The 19,871-nt window shown below is 40.0% G+C and overlaps 2 protein-coding genes across 3 annotated transcripts in view; one reads left to right on the top strand and one right to left on the bottom strand.

Moving 5' to 3' along the window:
- The window catches only part of INSYN2B (inhibitory synaptic factor family member 2B), a 33,216-nt gene extending 13,914 nt beyond the window's left edge, over positions 1-19,302 (bottom strand). The window contains exon 1 of one of the 2 annotated variants that reach the window (XM_071443090.1): positions 18,998-19,302. The gene's annotated coding sequence lies outside the window, so the exon portion shown is untranslated. The remainder of the gene's footprint in view (positions 1-18,997) is intronic. The other variant, XM_071443089.1, reaches the window with a different exon arrangement.
- DOCK2 (dedicator of cytokinesis 2) overlaps positions 1-19,871 on the top strand; it is a 162,915-nt gene that overhangs the window by 79,847 nt on the left and 63,197 nt on the right. The window lies entirely within an intron of this gene.

Below are 19,871 nucleotides of genomic sequence, written 5' to 3'. Positions count from 1 at the left end.
CCAATTAAATTGCAAAAGAAGCTTTAGAAAGCTAATCCTTTGTGTTTTAAATAAAAGTAAAAAGCCCTTAAGGGTTTTATGAGAGCTCTCCTTGGGCTGTAGAGGCATTTGAGCTACATTCTTGCATTCTTAATTTGAAAATTTCTATTTTAACTCTGTTGATTTTTAGCTACCTTGTCATCCAATACTCTGGGTTTACTATGAATTGTAATGAACGTTTTGGAGCTGTTGTTTATATTAAAGCTGAAAGGAAAAAAAAACATATAGCTAGGAATGTTCAAATATTTGGATTGAAAACCCAGACTGGTGAATTTCAATGAGTTATAGGTGTCTGCTCTTGAGTTAACAAATCAGTTCAACATTGCCAATTACTAAGTTTAAATAACATTTTTCCTTGCCCAGCATCTAATTCTTTATTCTTTCCTGACACAGCAATTTAAAGTTCTTGTTTTGCTCATTATTTGACATTGACTGAAACAGGAAAAATCCTAAGGATCCATTTCACAGAAGTGCTTTCAATGTATTAATTTAACTTATTTCACTCATAAAGAAAAGATTAATTCAGTTTTAAATTAATGGCTGGTAGTAATACTAACAGTTTCAGTAGAAGAAATTTACTGGGGTTTAATGTTCCATGGCTCCAGCTCTGCAGCCTCTTCCTTATTCTTTGGCTGCTCTGCTCCATGAACTCCCTGGGTTTTTCCAGTCCCTCCATTCCCTGTTGGATAAGTGCCCCATGAGGTGCTGGATGTTATTTTTAAAATGTGCACATTTCATGCTCCTCTTTTCAATGTTTTGAGTATGTGAATCTGATTGATGTTACATTTTTTTTTCTGTTTGGCTTGGCTGGTACTGTGAAAAGAAATCTTGACTTTGAAGGTCTCTGCATGCTTTGCACACCCAATTCTTAGTGCTGGTAGTTCCTCTGCAGTGTAAACTTATCCTTGCTCCACTGAAATTGTATCCCAGGGTGTAACCAGTGAACCCCCTAAAAAACACTCAGGTGCAAAGCCTGCCCCTCCAAACAGCAACAAAGCTGCTTTTCCAGTCTGGGATTGTGAGTTTGACTTCTCAGAAATGCACACACAGCTTAATCAGACTGCCAGGCAGGGGAAGTTTGACAAGACATAGATATTTTTCTATATAATTTTTCTTCCATCTTTCCAGCCTCTGCCTTCCCAGTTTCTTCAACAGAGTCAAACATGTTTTTTGGTTCATATTTCAGTTTAATGGCTGACACTGTGGGTAGAGAAGTGCAGTGGTAGGGATAAATGGAGATTACAGGAATTGCACGGAGTGAAAAACCATGCAACAGACAGTGGGGATTTTGGAAGAGTGCAGATGTGTGAGAGTGGTGGTTCTGGGGGTTTTCTGCAGGTTATGGCAAAAGTTACTTATTTCACATGGTTTTCAAACTTCCAGCTGCAGTTGGAAACCTTATGTTTTCATTTGACAAGTTGGTTCAAAAAATAAATGTTTTCCTCACAGTAAAAGTGTGCTGTGTATTTTAGAATTTTGATTTTCCCTTATGCATGTTTTAAAAACAATATTTCTTGAAACTAAATGTTTGAACAGAACCTTTTCAAGAAATAAACTAGGAAAAGCTTGTGGGGGCTTTCAACAGGAGGATGATTAAACTAATTTGCTTCCACTTTTGAGCATCCACACTTTAAATTTCCCAACTCAGTCTATGGCAGTGGATTGGAACAAGGTGATTTTTAAGGTGCTGTCCAACATAAACTGTTCTGATTCTGTGACAGGTGACAGATGTAATAGCTGTAAGATAATTTATTCTGACTGGACAGTTTTCTGTCATGTCTGATTTGTGGTTTGTCCTGTAGAAAACAGATTTCTCATGGTGCACATTTGATGGACATTTTCAGTTTAGAGAGGCAGCTTGCTGTATTTAATTATGGTTTGTGCTTTCTAGGTGGGAGATTCTCAGATTCTAAGAAATTTGTGTGACTCTCACTTTCCCTTCATGTTGCAAATCTTTCCAGGGTTCCTAAACTGTTGCTGGGATCAGAGGCTGCATGTGGGGGCTGCTGTGAACTCTGCAAACAGCCTGGCCACTGCAGAGCTCTCCTTCTATGCAGGTTCAATTTTCAAAACAAAAAAATAGTATCTGAAATGCACCATTTTTAGTTAACAACTCTGAATTAAGGCTTTAATTGTGTTGGTTTGGATGTTGCTTTGGTTCCACTTCATTTTCTGTCTCCATCAGAAACTCCAGCAATAGCTGTTGGCCAAGCTGCTTAATTCAGTCATAATTCTTCTTTGCATAAAAGTCCTGTTGGGTTTTTTTCCTCAAAATAATGAGAGATGTTGAGGATAAGTTTAGATATGCTTCTGAAATCCCTGGAGACTGCAGTGAAACATACATCACCAGCCTAGCACAGAGAGCTTGAGATGGATTTGAAACCATTGGAATTGGATGATGTTGAAAATTACCTCTTTTTCCTGTCCTCCTTTCTTGCAGAGGGAAATGGATGGAAATGTGCTCAGAGTTCCAGAGGAACTGCATGCAAGGAGGCCTCTGAAGGGAATATTTTCAGATGAAAATGGGTGACAGATGCAGAGCCTATAAAGTAGAAACAGTCCCCCAGAAGTGCAAATTTGCAGCTTATTGTGATACACAGGAAAAGCTGGCAGGGAACAGGAGAGATGAAACTGCTGAGAGAGATTTTTAAATGGCCTCTGTGTACAGGGGCCTGTTGTTGATCACAACAAGGAGTCTTATTGCTTTGGGTCCCACAGAATGAAGCACAAAGCTATTTATGAAAGTAAATGTGTTTATGATAAGAGATGGAGTAATTTGTGGAATATAGTTTTGTACCTGGAGTTTTCTCCAGTGCACAGCTTGTCTAGTGTAACATTCTTCTATTTCTGACTCTAATTGGGCAGTACACAGAATATCTGTTTCTGTTGGTGTGCATGGCCACAGAGGAGCTCTCTGGATGTCCCTGAGTGTGTTCAGTTTTCCCCTACAGCAGTGGTTTGGCAATGCTGAAGGAACTTTTCTTGAGCAAAAAGGACTGAAGAAGGCAAGAACTTTTTTATAAATCCTTCTGGTGGGTTTTGTAAGCCACCTCCAGGTGGGATCAAGGTGACAGGAGGAGAGAATCTAACAGAGATAAGGAATACAGGGCAGGATGGAAGCTTCTGTCCTCAGAACGGGAACATTTCAGTAATAGAAGAGATTACAGGATTTTGTCTCTGACTAATTTTACAGCAAGATCTGGAAATTACTTCAGGTTGGTGAGACTGGGTAGAGAAGATGCTGTGGCACTTACTGCAGCAGAAAATGGACTTAGCTAAGCAAGTTCTAGGGATGAAAATTGAGTGTGGTTTGCCTATGATTTGATTGAGATGATGCAATGCCATTGCACATGAAGTGCTGAAGATGCACTAAGAGATAAAACCATGATGATCTTATTTCAGAAATAACTTTCAGAACCATGGTACTTGAGATTCCTTTATTCTACTTTAATAAAAATAAAAGTTCTTTTCCTCTGAAAAGATGATAGATTCCATTTGCTCTGTCAGAAAAAAAATCTTCATGGATTAGAAAACATTTTTATCTCAGTATTTCTTCTGGAGCATATGCTGGAAATTGTTCATGCAAGGTTTAGTGTCAGGAGGTAAGATACAACTCTTTATTCACTTTAGAGGGTAGCATTTCAGTTGCATATTTATACAGAGACACAAGCTGGATTTTTTTCAGTGTTAGTTTGCAAAGATGAGTGTACTTAAAACTGAGAAATTTCTCTTGAAGAACTGCTTGAATGCCTACGGGGAGAGGGAAGTTATCCAATGTGACAGGCTGGTGAGCTGGAAAGTGTCCAAATAGCTGGTTCACAGCACAAAATTTCAGTGCTCTTCCTTGTAGAAATCTTATCAGTTGAAAAAATATTGCTAAGTACTTGATGTTGGTATCAAAGTGTGCACGCATTTTACACTTTCGATTATTGCAGGTTTTTATTCAGGCTTTATAAAATGTTACCAGAGCTGTATGAAGATCTGTGGGTAACTTGTGCAAGGCAGGTTGGCACCCTGTGCTGCCCTGCAGGCCTCAGCACTTGGTTAGAGACAGATTAGTTCATAAAAATGAACTCATTTTAGTTCATAAAAATTAACTAAGACCTTTTGAACTTTCTCTTTGATTGTCAATTATATTGACTATGCCTGTTAAAACAGGAAAAAATTACTATTTTTCCCCAGGTAGCAAACATAAAAGCTGCATTTTCATGGTTCCTGTGTGACAGGTTGCCACTGCCCAGCACCTTTCTCCTGTTGAGACACTGCTACAAGAAACAACATTTAAAACCAGCATAAACTGCTTGCTAAAGACTGTGACTTCTACACTGGACTTGTTCTCATCATTACAGCATTTATTTAATTCTAAAAAACAACTTTTAAGTGTATTTTCTGCAGCCCCTTGGCTTTCAGTTGGTTTCTGGGTTTTTTTCCAATGAATTTATCACTTCAGATCAAGAATGACATGGCAAAGCTGCATCCAAGAGTATTTAGCAGTCTGCTGTGCTGCAGCTGTGTGGGATGCCTTGTAAGCACTGGGTGTTCAGTGATGATTCTTTAGGATCTCCAGAACTTTTTTTGCCACTTCAGTAAGTGGGAGTTTCAGTAAATGTAAGGAGTCAACTGTTACTCTCACTTGTGTCACAAGAGAAGAAACCTTATTGTATTTGCTGGAAGGCAGGAATGATGTATCTGACTCTGTGGAAACCCAGAGCACACAGGGAATATTTCTCGGGGTGCCCTGACCCCCAGGGCAGCACTGACTCTGACCCTCATCCATGGAGAAAGTTTCCCAGATTCAAGATAGACTGGAATCCACAAAAGTGTGAAATAGATTATAGAGAGTAGTGTAGGTGTAGCACTTGGTGAGAAATTGAGGTTTTGGGATTTTTAGTATGTTGTGGATGGAAGCAAGATGGAGGGCACAGGGTGTGTTCCTGGGTTTCTTCTTCATGCTTCTTCTTCCTTCTTCTCCATGGGTTTGGGTGGCATTTTGTAATTGGGCAGAAAAGTCCCCGTTGCAGCTCTTTGGGATCAGTTATTGGGTTAAAAGAGAAAATAATCCAGGTGTCAGCTCTTAATTGGACATTTTAGTCTTAAAAGACCTTGTACCAAGAGATTGTTGGCCATTTTGTGCCTTCTAACGAAAAGCTGCAGAACTCACAGTAGTGGAACTGTTTTACTGATAAGAAATAATAAACACCTGGGTCCAAACATGAACCTACTGTCTCAAGTGCCTTCAGTCCAGACCCAGAGAAACCCACAAGTGGTACCCACCTGTGACTCCATGTTCTCAGAAGGCTAATTTATTACTTTATAATACCATATTATATTAAAGAATACTGTACAATATTAGAGGATTACAGAAAGGATACTTACTGAATGCTAAAAAGATAATAATGAAAACTTGTGACTCTCTCCAGAGTCTCAACACAGCTTGGCCCTGATTGGCCAATGAGTCAAAACAACTCACACCAGAATCCAATGAAACAATCACCTGTGGGTAAACAATCCCCAAACACATTCCACACAGGAGAAGCAAATGAGATAAGAATTATTTTCCTTCTTCTCTGAGGCCTCTCAGCTTCCCAGGAGGAAATCCTGGGTGAAGGAATTTTTTCAGAGAATGTGAATGCTACAGAAACCATGCCAAGCCCTCACTGAAATCCACTCTCCCATGGCTTCTGTTCCCTGTGGAAGCACTGGAACCTGGGTGGGAACATTGTGCCAGCTCTCATCGTGGTAACAGGGCTGGAATTTAAAATTGCATCCTGAGGTTTTTTTACCTGTGCTCCTCCAGAGCATCAGGAATGCGAATAACTGGATATTTTATCCTCCAGAGATGTGTTTTGTGTACTCAGCTGAATGCACCTGGCTGTGCCTCTTCCCAGATGTCGGTTTTGAAAAATATTTTTGGTGTGGGGGAATTGAATTAGGGCATCTCAGGCTGGGTTAGCAGGCACTGGCTGGCAGTAAGTGCAGGAGAGACTGGAATTGTGCTTATTGGCTTTGGCAGGGTGTCTGCAGAGGCTGGCACTTCCCACAGGCTCCCAAATTCTGGCACAAAAAGCTACAGGTGGAGGAGAAATGGAGATTGGGACAGAAGGAGCTGGGGACTCCTCTGGGAAAATCTCTGCTCAGTGATGGCCAGGGCTGTTTTCAGTGTCAGAGGAAGATTCCTCAGGCTGTGTCCCCCTGCAGTGCAGTCTGCTCAGCCAGGCTGATGCCTTGGCACATCTCCTTTGGAATGTTTGCAAAATGGAGCTGTGCTATGATTGGCAATAAGGTTGGTAGTTCAGGTTCTTGTGTGGGTTCTGTTTCATTCCATCCTAAACCTGTCAGGAGCCAGAATTATCCATTCTGGAGGGGGATTAGTGAGGAGTAGAGCAAGAGAGAAACCTCTGATTATTTTGAGTCTCTGCTCTAAGTAATTTTACATCAAAGTATAGCAGCCTGCTGATGTTGGAGAGTTCAGTCACTTGTCTTTTGAGGGGATACAATCAAATGGAGGAGAACTGCATGATAAATCTTTCAATGTTTGTTCTCTTCTTCTGACTTTGCAGTTGCAAATTTTAGTTCTGTTTCATATCATCAATAGTGAAGGCATTAAGGAAAGTCACAGTTCAGATTGATAAGAGTTACAAGTATTTGGTAAGAACACAACTCTTGGTTTCATGACTGTCTATTTAACAACTCAGTAGAGCTTCATGTTGCAATAGAATAATGAGAAGGGACAGCACAGGTATGTTTTACTTGTGTCTGTTCTCTTGTGCAGCACTTCTCTTTAAATCCATGAGAAAGGTTTATTCTCTTTTATGAGCATTGTAAAGGCGGTTTTTAGAGTTTTAAGTCTGCCTCACCAACTTATCCATAATTCTCTGTGACTTTATTCTGTCAATTTATGCACTTCTGCCCTGTATATTTAAAGAGTCTGCAGCTTAATGCTGTTTGAGAGGTGCACAGATTGTTATTATGCAGGGCAGGTGCCTTTACTTTTGAATTGTAGCATCATTATTGCCTGACTACCTTTTCTGAAGGTGGAGAGAACTTGCTTTTGAAAAGCCTTGCTTTTTGTGAGGAGAGGATTTGAAAGAATCCCACTTCAGTTAATTATTTATAGCCTGAAAAATAATGTAGCCTTCCAATTGCTCTCCAAGCTTGGCACCACTCCCCACGTAAGGAGCACCAGGAAAATGAAAGTTTCTCTGCAGCTCATGCTTTGACAGAGACACCCATGCTAAGTTACAGCATTATTGCCATGTGCAGCATTATTTTATGTTATTAAAATATTTATGGCTAGATACTGGTTTTTCATCAAAGCAATAGAATAAAAATTCAGTCAAAACTTGTCCCACTGGGGTAAGACAAACAACTGGCTAATTTGTTCTTCACACTTTATTTGAATAATATTCTTTTATTTTTACTTTTTTTGGTGGTTACTGCTGGCTTGGGGCAGATTATGAAAGCTAAAATTGTCTCAGTACTAACAGGTGCTGAGGAATTCTGGAAGATGGAACATTCAAAAAAATGCCTAGCAACTTTTTCTCCTGGTATTTAAAAGAAAATGTGTGTTTCTTCTTTATCCAAAGCTTGTATAGTTTCTCATGAAGCTGGAAACAGTTTGAGTTACAAAGGGACCAGACACTTGGCTGGAACTCAAATGCCCCTGATGACTGAAGGGCTTAGGTGACGTTAAAAAAAAAACCCTTAAAACTAAAAGAATAAATTTATGGGTTTTTTATAACTTTGTAACTAATTGTTTCTCTCCAATCAGCACCTAATCTTGACAATATTTGTTATTTCTCAATATCCAAGAAATATTAATGTAAATGATGTTTTAAATCTCTAAACTCTCCATGTGGAGATTCTGCAGTTTGAGGTTATTTTTGGAGAAGCCACAACACCCCCAGTTAAGGGCTGAGATTCAGTAGCTGGGGGTCTTTGGCACCAGAACAGAACTCCTACAGAAACAGAGGATGAAGGAAATTCTGTGAAACTCTGGGGTCTTAGGAGGAGGAACAGTGCATGGAGTGAGACAATACTTGTATTTGAAAGGAATGCAGCAAAAGTGAGATGGTGACACTTTACTTGCTGTTGAGATGGGAAGAGTGATCGGGTACTGTCACAGACATCTTTCATGAAAAATCTTTTCTTAGGATTTTTCCTTGTGAGAAGCTGCAGTTTCAGCAACCAAAGTAAACAATGGTTATCTGCTGCTGTGGAATGCAACAGGTAGACCCGTGATTGGTCTCCTGTGGGTGTTTGGATTTCTTGACCACTCATGGCAGAGCTGGTTCTTGCTCTGTCTGAGACACAGATCTTTGTTATTCATGCTTTTCTAAGCTTAGCTAGCTGCTGAAGAAACCTTTTCCTTTCTATTTCTTTTTAGTATAGTCTAATGTAACATATATCATAAAATAATAAATCAAGCCTTCTGATCATGGAGTCAACATTCTCATCTCTTCTTCATCCTGAAAACCCTTGTGACCACAGTCACAGGGTACCACACTAAAGTACCCCACAGATATATTTCTGTCCTGCTGGGAACATTTAGAATCATGCATCTTGTGTCTGCTCTGTCCTGGAACGTGGCCAAAGAGCAAAGGTGCAATGGTGGTTTACAAAAATAAATCACAAAGTGTAGATAAACATTTCACTCTCCTCTTGGGAAAGGTGATGCTTCACCTTGTGGGGTTTCTAAGATGGCACCACAGAGGGAGGGAGGTGACCCTCTGGTGACCTCCTGATGGTCACTAAGGGAAGATGAACATCTCTGGACACTCCAAGGGCTCTGCACCTTGCTGGAGAAATGAACAGCTTCTCTGGGCAGCACAAGCTCCTGTCCCAGTGATGTCAAGGGCAAAACAAAAGCCTGTTTGTTTCCCTGCCTTTGCAATTTCAGGTATTTCTCAATACCTCAAAACTGATTTTATATCTTGTACAAATTCGAATTTTATTTTTAGCTTACAAAGTTATACTTAGGTAGTCAGAGATGTTAATAATTGATGATTTGTCTAATAAATCTGCAGTGTCCTGAGCTGTGTGACACCTGCTTGTCACTCAGGGTTGGGGTTTTTGTTATTCAGTCTTTATGAGGCTGACAGTTTGAAGAAGTCCAGAAGTTCTATTTGGGAACTGCAATAAGCCTAAACTAAAAGGCTGCATGGAAATAAGTACCTTCAAGAAATTTTTGTATGCTCAAATTATTTTTCCACCAGTGAGGGCAATTAATTTCAAAGAAGACAGGAGATATGCAGCATTCTGTAGAAATTAATAGCAACTTCAGTTCCTCATGTGTTTTGAAATATGTGAAGTCCTTTGAAAGTAATATGTAAGTGAATTGCATAAGCAGATGAATATTTGCTTAAAGTCACTTTCCCTGTACTTTCTGATCCTCTAAGAATGCAGAATGGCCCAAGTAATTGAGTATTTTACATGATTGTATCTCTCTAGTTGGAGAAGAAAAGAGCAGTCTCTGAAGTAGTTACATAATATGGAATATGGCCTGCCCTGTCTCAAGAACAAAGATGACCTTTCTTCTTTTTTGTATCCCTGGGATGGTCTCCCAGGGCCTGTTAGTGAAATATCAGCAATTTTATAAAAGTTACTTCCTTCCTTCATTATTCCATGTGAGCACTGTGCTGCCTTAATGGCCCTGCAATGAGGTTATTTTCAGAAAACTGTGGTGTTTTTTATTTTAAAGAATAATTTTAATGTAAAAGGTCTCCTTGGGAATAGCTTCAGGTTTAATTTGGGTAAGTAGCAGTGTGATTCAAGCAAAATACTGCAATGCAAACCTGTATTATTAAGAAGGCAAGTAAAACATGAAGCACGTAGGTGTGGTTGTGTCTCACTTCAGACATGACTGGACATGCAGTTTTTCCAATGTTTTCCAAAAAAAGTATAACAAGAAACCAAATGAGTACCTTACAACAAAGCTGAGCCAGGCAGACAACCCAAAGCTGTTAGAGAGGCTTGGGTTAGGGTTATTATATAATATGTTAGCTGCATAAAATGAGGTGTGTGTTTCAGGTTTTGGTTGGTTGATTTGTCTTGTAAAAATAAAAATGAAGAACCACAAACAACAACAAAACCAAACTAACAACTAAACACCTTAAAAAAATGCTAGAACCCACAGAAATGTCGCCATGTATAATCTGTCAAGATTGCTTTGTTACTCCCCTAAATCCAGAAAAAGAGTTATGAGGCAGGAATGTCTAACTGGCAGCCTGAGGTCATGTGTATCCTTGTATAATAGGCATCGACCTCATCCAATGGGAACACCTTTCCTTTTTAAAAACAATAAGTTTCATGTGTTGATAGAGATGTTTGTAATCCTGGTGTCACTTATTTTGTGAGGAGCTTCCAGAAAATCCCAGCATTCTCAGAGCTATTTCTGTTGCAATAATTAAGATTTTGTTAACAGCCTAACAAGGTTTATTTTAATGCCCTTTGCATGTCCCCAGGGTGTCCCACAGGTTTGCACATCAGGCTGATTCCCTGTTAGCCTGTCTGGGAACACTGGGCTGCCCAAACCTCTGGGGCCACCACTGATGCAGGGAAATCATCTGAACAAGGGCTACCTTTGGCTTTTTCCAGCTGCTGCCAGCCCATGCCCACATCCTGCACTTTTCCACTCCCAGTTTCTTTGCCACCAAAGAACCTGCTCCCCACACACTGCTGTGAAATCCTGGATGGTGCTCTTCAACTCAGCAGAGTGTCAATTCCTTTTTCTTTCTTCTCCCAAATCCCTGGGACCACATTACTGCTTTCCTGTTTTCATGCTTGGATGCTCTGTTCTTGCAGAGCATCTGTGCCTTGAGCTCACAACCTGCTAGGGCCGACCTAATGTCCTGGAACTCTCTAATTGCAGCACAGGCAGAATTCTGGGATCATCTGGAAGGGCTAAAGGAGCTCCACTACTGCTCCTGTATTCCAAAGCCCTCCTTCTCTACTGCCTTATTCATTCAGAATCAACTTATGAACAATATTAGTTCTCCTCTTATTTGGTTGTAACTTTTTTTAAATATATATAATTTTATATATTTTTAATTATTGTAATTATTTGCTAAATATTACTAAAATATTTTAATGTTTGTTGTATTTAACAGTCTTGGAGGTCCAGACCTTGTACCAAGACAAGATCAAATAAAAGATACTTTTTCCTTATGTGACTACAGTGCCATTTCAAAAAAGACAAATGGCCTTGATCTAGTAGAAAATGCTTTATTTTAATATTTTCTAAATATAGGAAATACATCTTTATTTTAAGGGAAATATTTAAGACAATAATACTCTCCATTATGGAATTCCTGCCACTGAGCTCTGCAGTCTAGGAAATCTTGTTTTAAGATTCAAAATATTAGCAACTTCCTTCAAAACAAAAACAGAGCAGAACAAGTTTGTTTTTTTTTTTTTTCTTCTTAATGAACATGCCTTGAAAACGGATAATAATCTAAATGTAAAATTTGATTCCAGTCCCTCCAGCTTCCCAGACTCTTGCCTTAATATGATAATGTCATAGTTTGGAGAGTCCTTGACCAGGAACCACCCAATAGATCACAAGATGCAGGTCTAGGAAGCTGTAAAGGAACATCCAGCTCAATGGCTTTATGTTAACTAATATGGGAGAAGAATTTGTTTATAAAACATACCATAATGATGTTTTCAAGATATATCTCCTAAAATATCTTGGAAGTTCTTTGGGCTGTGGGATGGCACAGCATCCACCAAGTGCTGGTTCTGTTCCTCAGCTCTCTAGAACTACAAGGACAGAAAATACCCTGCCTCCCAACAGGTCCTGGGGTGGCACTTCAGGGGAGGACTAGAACAAAGATGTCACTGCCAACCAAGATCCAAGAGGCTTTTCTGAACAGCTTCAGTAGCACAGTCCTGAGGCTGCTATTAAACCCAACAGCACTAATATGGAAAATACAGTGGAGGTGTGGGTTGTAATGCTTCTAATCATCACCTTTTCCCTGTGTGTGTTGTTAGATATGTACTGATGCTCCCACACACTCTGTATTGCAGTGACTAATCATAAAAATAAGAGACTATAAGACTGCTCAGGTGATGCAAACTCTGAATACCAGAGGCATAACAGATTCTATTTCTCTGGCAGTCTCATTGATCAAGTTTGCTTTTATATGCATGTGATTCTGCTTTTTGTTTGTTTCCTGCTAGAATTGCAATTCCCTACCATGTATCTACACTCATGATTTCTGTTTGCCCTGTCCAGGAGAAGGTGTTGGTACCCTGTCTCCTTAGCAAGGCAATCTATTTGAATGAAATCCTAGCTTAGAGATGAGGAAAAATAAATCTCTGCAGAGAGCCTTGAATATTTTGGCAGTACAGCAGCACAAAGAAGGGTCCTTTTGGCACACGGTCATCATCCTCAGGAGTTCAGATGGTCAGATGATGTGGCACCACAAAATATTTTCATAATCATGTTTGGAAAATGGTTGAAAACTGTTTGAAGCCCAGTTTGTGTTGGGGAAGACCTGTTGTAGCACAGTGCTCTTTCATCAATACTCACCCATTTTTCTGAGGATGGGTTATGTTTGGGGTTTTTTGGGGGGAGCAAGTTTTAATTTCAGAATAAGGATTTTTTTTTTTGTCTCAGGGATTTAATGCCTGGGGAGAAGAGGGGCTGACTTTTACCATCCTGGCACATTTTCCAAACAGCCAAGAACAGGAGTTTATCTTGTTCTATGGTGGTTTTAGGATTCAGAGGCTCCTGGATTGCAGTGACTGAGCAACCAAGGGCCAGTCACACCCCTGATGGAGCCTAAGCCAGGGAATTCTGGAATTCTTTACCTTTTATGGGCTTTTAACTGGTTTGTCTTTTTCTCATCAAAAAAAAAAAAATGGAAGAAAAAACAAGAACTAAAATAATCCCTGATTTAGTTATTCAAAGAAATTTCAACTCTCATCTTCATTCTACTTGTATTGTAAGTATTTAATGAATCCAGCCCTTGGGCTGGTGCTAAGTTATTAAAGGAATATTCTTTATTCCTTACTCTGCCAGAGCCCAGGGATGTGTTAGAGTCTCTCTCAAAAATACAGATTAGCATATGCACAAATAATTGATGCAGACAATGCAATTTGGGAAATTTCTATCTGTATCTTATTAGAGCATCAAGATTCCCTGTTTATGTTACATTATAATTGAAATTCAACCAACTGGGCCATGTGACATCCCTTGAGGAGAGCCACACCTGAGAGAATGCATAATTGGCTATAGGCCATGGATTGTGTCCATTACCAGGACATTCTGTAATTTTTGGAGGTTTATTCTTTCATCTTTATACATGTGTTTCCACAGGGTTTTCTTTCATGGAGAATTCCCCATGCTTTCCATTAAGCAACCTGCCCAAGATACTGTGTGAAAGGCTCTCTTTAGAAAGATTTGGGGTTTTGCTATGAATTTTTTGGTTTTGCCCATTTCTCTGCTAACCAGGCTCCAAGATTTTTTGCAAGCTTAAAAGTGGAGCCCACTGTTACAAAACAATTAAAAAACTTAATAAAAGCCCCTACTGGATGTCATCTAAATATGAAAAATATTTCAGATGCAAATTAAAACTGTTCTAACAGTTGCTAGTTGCTATTAATCAATCCTAAACAAACACTGTGGGTAGACTGGTAACTGCAATGGATGTAATTAGTTAGAAAATTATTTTTATTGGGCCCTATTTTGTCCATAAGATCAATTTAAAAGAAGGAAGTTTCTGCAGTGAAACGACTTTCAACAGTTTTAAGCAGAACTATTATGATAATGTTTTGTTTTAGCCATTCACAAATATATTTTATTAGTCTCATCTCTGATCAAGTAGTTGAAATCTAATTTAATTTTTCTGTCTTCAGTAAGTGCAGCTGAAAAAGAACAAAATCAAATAGAGTGGTATAGTTCTGGGAATACAGGAGGTGGCTCTGTTTTAAGGAAGTGAATCATCATCCAAGGCATTAGTCTTCACATTGTGTAAATTTAAAGAACATGGCTTAGCAATAAAAGCTGCTACTGCACTTGGAGGAGCTTGGATTGCTCAGTTCTGCTCTTTTTGACCCCAGGGTTGCTCTCCCTTGCTCTGTTCTGCTCTGCACTCTCCTGTTGCAGCCCTGGCTCGGTTGGTTCCTGCTGTTATTTATTGCGCCTCAGGGCAGGGAACGATTCCCCCAGCCCCTCTGTCACCTCCTGCAAGTTCCCAAGCTGGTTTCCAGTCCTTTCAAATAGAAGAGATTGGCCAATCTTTGTACAGTAAATAAGCCATGGGTGCTATTTGTAACCTGATTCCTTGCCTGTTCTTAGTGTGCAGTTCCAGTGTTTCTCATCATCCCTAACTGGGAATGAGTGCACTGGGACACTGGGCAGCACCAGCCATGCTCTGCCAATCTGCTTTAGTGGCACCAGGGCAGTGCAGCAGCACTGGGATAAGAAATCAGGGAAAGGAGCAGCCTGAGAGCCCCAGGCCACTGCAGTGTCTCAGTGCACATCCCATGGGCCAGGGCAGGAAGGTCCTTCTGGCCTGGGGGACCGGGCTCAGGTGATTGTGGGGAGGCAGAGGAGGAGGAGGGAAAAGCTGCATGGATCCCTGCAGGCAAAGGATGGGAGATTTCATCTGCTGGAGCAGAGCTGGGGTCAGGAGTGTGGCAGCAGTGCTTAGTGAGGAGGTGAAACAGATCCTTTTTCTTCTCTTTGATAACTGGGCTCTGAACTAGTTCACTTTCCAAGCAGTGATTGCTCATTCCAGATCACAGCACCATAGAAGAATCACAGAATATTCTGGGTTGGAAGGGACTCACTGGGATCATTGAGTTCAACCCTTTAGGGAATGGCCCATGCAGGTATTAAAACCACAACCTGGGCATTATTAGCACCATGCTCTGACCAGCTGAACTCAACTCAGTGCTTTCTGACCTCACTGATTATTGTTATTCATAATTTATTGGTAAATATGCTTTGAAGATGAACATAAAGGTAATATTACAGGAAAAGTTAATGCTACAGGAAAAGTAATAAATTACACAACTGTGTTTGAACACAGACTTCAGCAGAAGTTAAATCAATTACAGTGGAGTGTTCACATCAACCAGAGACAGTAGCAGAAATTCTGGGGTGGATTTATGACACAAAACCAGCCAAACTACAAAACCCAGCAGCAGAAAAAACATTGCAGAGAATGAAAAATTTTCTTTTTTGGAATATTGCTGGAAAATCAGTACAATGTTAAAAAAAACTGTAAAAAATACCCAAAAAAAACCAAGTATGGCAAAGTGCATACTCCATGAAAATCAAGCTACTTTTATGTCCTAACATGAACCATTATTTATTGCTTTTATCTATGCATGGTCTTGAATGAAATAATACTGAAATTGTTGTGCTGGTCTAACTTGTAACAAATCTTAAAATTGCACAGAGCAGCTGCAGTTACTCTCTCCTTGTGCTACAAAATTGTTCTGTATTATTCTACCTGGTAGTCTGCTGCTTTTGTAGTTGTGCATCCTTTTAGCTAAATCCTGTGACTGTAAAGGAAATGGTAGGACAGGCTAAAAGAGCCCAGCATGTTGTCAGTCAGAAATCCAAGGCTGGCAGTGAGATGCTGGAGCAGGATGCTGTTCAGTCAGCTAAAAAACACAAGGAGACAGAACCAATGAAAGGAAAACTGGAGAATGAAAATCTCAGAGCCACCAAGAGTCGATGAATGTTGCTGTAAGTGAATTATCAGCACCATGTGCTCATTGGCAGGCTCCAGGTCTGTATGGATTGGGAGCTATTCCCCATTTCACACGTGATGGATGCTCAGGGTTGTTGCATAGCAGCCTGTCCTAATGTTTATGTATTTGTGCCTTTCCAGCTCCAAACACTACATTTTAGGACTGCACATGCATTGGCAGGGACATCTATTTCTGGAGAGAAACAGAACTACTGCATTAGCAATTCACTTGAAATTCTGCTTATTTTTCCTTTCAGACTGCTATTGTTTAGTATTTGCATAATATGATCAAGATGTTTGTCTCAATCTCTACATATGCCACAGTTCCCAAAGTTTAATGGGGTTTTCTGAGGAACTGTAGCTTCGAGCTACTGTGGTTCTTTGTGGCATCACTGAGCATCTTCCATACTTGTTTTCATGTTGCTCTTTAGCTCATGACAAGGAACAGCTGAGATGACTCAATGATTCTCTGAAGACAGTATTTTTGGAGATACTCTCAAGAACAGACTTGTGGTACAACATAAATATTGATGTTTTTTAACACTTGATTAAAATAGGTGATTGGTTAGTTTTTCTTTGGTCACACTCAAGATGACATGTTTCTCACTTTTCTTCCAGAAAGGTGTTTGTACTTATTTCTCAACAAAAAAAAACCCAACCAAAACAGAACTCTTTGGCCCAATGAAATTCTTGGTCATTCTCTTTATGTGTGTTATTTTTACAATTACTCTTTCTAAAATGCAATGAAGTTTGAAACTTCTGGCTTATCCTAAAAGGGAGTTCAGAATTAAATCTAATCTATGATTGCTGCAAACACCACAAGAATGCTGGGTTGTTTGAATCAGTTTCTTTGCCCCATACAGAAGGCCATGTGTTAATCAAACATGAACCATCATTAGTGTGGGGTCACAGCTGTGAGGATGCTGCAGATCCCCCTTACCTCCCCCTGCTTGTGAGGGTGAGCAAAATGAGCCTGTCCATGTGGTTTTGTGTTTACACTCAGGCTCTGTGCTGGTAAAGTGCTCTATTAATGAGGGTAAATGCTACTTAAGTGCCTACATTAAATAAATATCCCCCTGAGTCCTTCCAGAAGTGCATCTGCATGAGGATTGCCTACCCTGCAGCCACTGAAATCCTTCTACTGGATTAGATCAAAATGTAGCCTCATTCCATGTTATTTCTGTTGTTTTCCCAGTGCTTTTGCCTCATCCTTGTGCTGCTGCTCTATTTGAAGTTACTACGGCAACCTGTCACCATCTGCTATTATAAAGTGTGCTGGGCTTAGTTGCTAGGTGTTGAAGTTTGTCATCTTACTCATATGATCCTGATGTTCCTCAGCTGTTTCTTTTCCTGTACATGTTGCATCCACAGCTAATCTGCACTTTTTCAGCAATGCAAGAGATTCCACAGCTTCCTGCTTGACCTTAGGAAGCCCTGTTTGTTTTACAGAATTAGTCTGCAATTCTTTTTGGTGTACTTGGTGTATACTCCAGTAAAACAACATCTCTTTCACCTTACCCACTACTTTGCAGTGTTTATACTAAAGACAGCACTTTATTTCATTTATATGTGGTATTAATTATGGGGGGGGGGGGGTTAAGTGGACAGAGAATTTGAATGTTTCCTGGACATTTTCTCCTCTGTTTCATTTTCATCTGACACCTATTTAGTCATGTTCCTGCTCCTTACAGCAGTGCAGCCTTCATACTATCAATTACCCTATTTCGTTACACATTTTTTTTAAGTCTGACAAGAAATTGTATCATTTTAAAAATAGAATTCAGTGCTGTTTCTGTTTTGGATTTTTTTGTGCTCATAAGGAAATTAATGTATAGAAGTTGGGAAATATTTCATTAGAGCTCTTTACAGTCATGCAGAATTGTTTCTGGGTTTTTTTTCTGTTCATATTGTCTCAGCATTAAAGTGTTTACTTTGATACATTTATTTTTTATACATTTGACCTAGTTCTAATCAATGTTTTCTGCTGTAATTCACTGGCTAAATCCTAACAAGCTTGAGCACAGCTGAAATGATTTGCTAGGATTCTACCTGAACTTCACCTTGTCTGCCACAACCTTTTCTATCCTATTCTATTCTAACCTATTCTAACTGTTCAATCCCTAGGAACAACATTTGACTTAATGAAATCAGCTTATTAATAGACTCTTGCATGATTCTGAGTTTCTTCTGCCCATCCTGTGAGCACACAGGCTGTGGCCAGGCACAAGAGCTGGTTTTGTGCAGAACTTACTGTTCACAGGCAGTTTGTGCTCTTTGCACACTCCAGTAAGAGGCACTTAAACCCCAGAGGAGAATTTCAGCGAATGCAGAGAGGAGTTTGCAGCTTTGATCAGAGCTGTGGAGAGCCCTGAGTTACCCTTCAGTCCTGCCAGGGAGAGTGGCAGTGCTGGGGTGCAGGGGCACTTCAGAGACCTGAGGCTGCCTCTGAGAAGTGAATATTCATTGCTGCCATTTGGGGGTTAGGAGGGAGGGGCAAGCTTTAAACCTATAAAGATGTAGCAGATGATTTCTGATAGTTGAGGTTGCTGGCAAGAAAATGATTAAAGATCAAACAGTATTTGTATTTCCCTGCTTTACAGCTAAATGGAAAGGATGGAGGAAGTTTTTGCAGCAAACCATCTTTACTGAGACCTTTTTTATTATCATTCAGTCCAACTGATGTGAATTTGACAGGTTTGATGTGAGGTCCTGGCTAGCAAGATGTGATCTTTCCTTATGGCTCTTTTCAAGGCATATCATCTGTTCAATTTAAAATCCCCATACCCAGTCACTAAGGCATTTGTGCTGTACCACAATCACAGACATAGCTAGACACATTTTTTGAAGTTGGTTTTAACAAAAGAAAGAACCTCCTTAAAGACTTTTTACCCTTAAGCATCATAATACATCCATGCAATGCTTGTGAAGAAATGCTGCTTATTTCAAGCAGTGATTATTTAACTTGAGTCACATTCAGTGGTGAATGTGTAACTACTAAAAATACGAGCTGCCTTTCGTGTCAATTCTCTAACTTCTGCTGGTAATCTTTTTTCAAAATCAAGATACGAGAAGAAAACCCCCACACAATTTCAGTACCAAATCCTTTGCAATTCATTATTCCTTTCAGCTATGCATTTAACACCACAGCAAGGATTTTTCTGCTCCAGAACTGTAAAAGTGAAGTACTACTGCAGGAAATCCAGCATTTCTTTTAGAAGAGCATCAGTACCCGAGAACACACGATTTCTTACCTGAAAGCTTTTGGTTTACCTGCAGAAAATGAATCTTCTTAGCCTTAAAAAGTAGGCAAGGCTCTCACTAGCACTAAGGTTACTCCACAAGAAGGTACGAGAGGTCCTTTAGGTTGTAATTTCACTCTTTGTATGCAAGAGGTGCGCTGGGTCTGCTCGCGTAGGAATAAATAAATAAAGCCCAGCAGCTCGGAGCGGAGAGCAGCTCGTGGAGGGAAGCACAAGACCTCTAGTGGTGACAGGCAGAGCTGAGCAGGGACTGCTCCTGCCCTGGAATGGGGACAAAATGGTTGGGTGCCACTCCGGTGTGGGGACACAGCGAGCCCGAGTGGCACCGAGCGGCACCGGCGCCGGGCAGCCCCAGGCCAGGGCAATGAAAGGATTCAGGGACATCTAGGAAATGATTCTGCCTGCTCTGCAATTCTGTCATGAAAATAAAATCAAAGCACGGAAAGCAGGCTTGGTTTTAAGCCAAGAATTAAAACTTCAGCGAATTAAAAGGAATCAGTGAGGAGGAATCATCATAGTCTTAAAGGAAAAGTGTGAATTATTAAACTCACTATTGTTGCTTGGGAAAGAAATGTCTTTGTGACTTTCAGTAACTTACACTGAAAAGTCAGTATAAAACTCAGGGCTGGAAATCATGTTGTGTCTTTCAGCATTTTGACTTTAGGAATTGAGAAAGACTAAATTCTTCTTTTTGAGGAAGTTTGAAAGAAGTTTTGAGATGTCAAGGTCATAATGTTCTATAGAGGTTTGTTTAAACACCTGCAGAATGTGAAAAATGGCATTTCTTGCACTATTTCTTCCTTGCACTATTTCTTCCTTGCACTATTCTTCCTTGTGCTATTTCTTCCTTGCACTATTTCTTCCT

Source organism: Agelaius tricolor, unplaced genomic scaffold (genome assembly GCF_023055355.1).
Source record: "Agelaius tricolor isolate 1412-34295 unplaced genomic scaffold, bAgeTri1.0.p SCAF_18, whole genome shotgun sequence".
Lineage (NCBI taxonomy): Eukaryota > Metazoa > Chordata > Aves > Passeriformes > Icteridae > Agelaius > Agelaius tricolor.
This window is presented reverse-complemented; position numbering and strand designations above follow the sequence as displayed.